Here is a 1412-nt window from a genome sequence, read left to right on the forward strand (position 1 = left end):
TCTGCGGAGGGGGAAAGTGGTAAACAAAAACAGAACAGTGAGAACAAGACAGTAAAAACAAACGTTGAGGGCTGTTGAGCCAAAACGGGGTGAAGTTATGAACGCTGGAAAAACGAGCTTTGAGAAGAGACAGATAAAAGCACGTCTTGTCCTTAGGAAGATATATATATATTATCATTATTTAAAACAGTTTGATTCGGTTCTATGCGACTTAAAGTTACTCTGGCTTCTTACAGAAACTTAGCTGTTAAAGCTCAGATTACTCACGAACGAGCTAGGTTTTTGTAAGAAGCCAGTGAAACTTTAAGTCGCCTAGAACCGAATCAAACTGTTTTGAATATTACATGTAACTCTACCAAATGTGTTGAGTGCCTTTTTTCTTTCGTTTGTCCATTCACTCGTATATGTGTGTGCTTGTGTTAGTGTGTGTTTGTGTGTGGGAGGTTGTGGATGCGTGAATATGGCGTAGGCTGCTATTCCAAAAGTATGTGAACAGCTTTAAAAAACTTGCGTTGTACATACACATACACACTCACACACACATACACACATATGCATGCACACATACACATGCACGCTTATGCACGCAGGATAGGTAAGTCAGAAGAGAAACGGCAGTCTGTGACCTGAACGAATTTTATATCGTTAGAGGTGAAGCGGGCAAACTGTTAACAAGGTGATAACAGAGAGAGCGAGAGACTGAGAGAGAGACAGCAAGAAAGAGAGACAGAGATAGACAGACAGACAAATAGAGAGAGTGACAGAGCCGGAGAGAGAAAGGGAAAGCAGGAGAGAAGGAAAGCAGGAGAGAAGGAAAGCAAGCAATGAGGTAGAAGGTAATGTTGAGAGAGAGAGAGAGAGAGAGACAGGCAGACAGACAGACAGAAAGACAGACGGACAAACAGAGAGAGAGAATGAAAGCAAGCAATGTGGCAGAAGGTGATGATATTGAGATTTACAACTGCTTCTGTAGATGTTACAGCTACGTAGACACCTCCTACGAGCGCACGCACACGCATACACACACACAGACGCATGCGCACAAGCTCATACATGCACACATGTATATATTCAGATACTCCCCCCCCACACACACACACACATTCACACATGTTGCACGCGCATGCATTGCACACGTATACTTCTCGCTTCTCATAAACACATAGACTTCATGCACAAACCGCTTTTGTTTTACAACTGGCGGTGGTGGTAGCGGTAGTAGTGGTGGTGGTGGTGGTGGTGATGGTGATGGTTTGAAGTGGGTAGAAAGCTGTAGAAGGGAGGAATATGGATGGATGGATGTGAGTGTGTGTGTGTATATATATGTGTGTGTGTATATGTGTGTGTATATGTGTGTGTGTGTGTGTTTATATATATATATATATATATATATATAATATATATATACACAC

This window comes from Octopus bimaculoides, chromosome 18, assembly GCF_001194135.2.
Source record: "Octopus bimaculoides isolate UCB-OBI-ISO-001 chromosome 18, ASM119413v2, whole genome shotgun sequence".
In the NCBI taxonomy this organism is placed as follows: domain Eukaryota; kingdom Metazoa; phylum Mollusca; class Cephalopoda; order Octopoda; family Octopodidae; genus Octopus; species Octopus bimaculoides.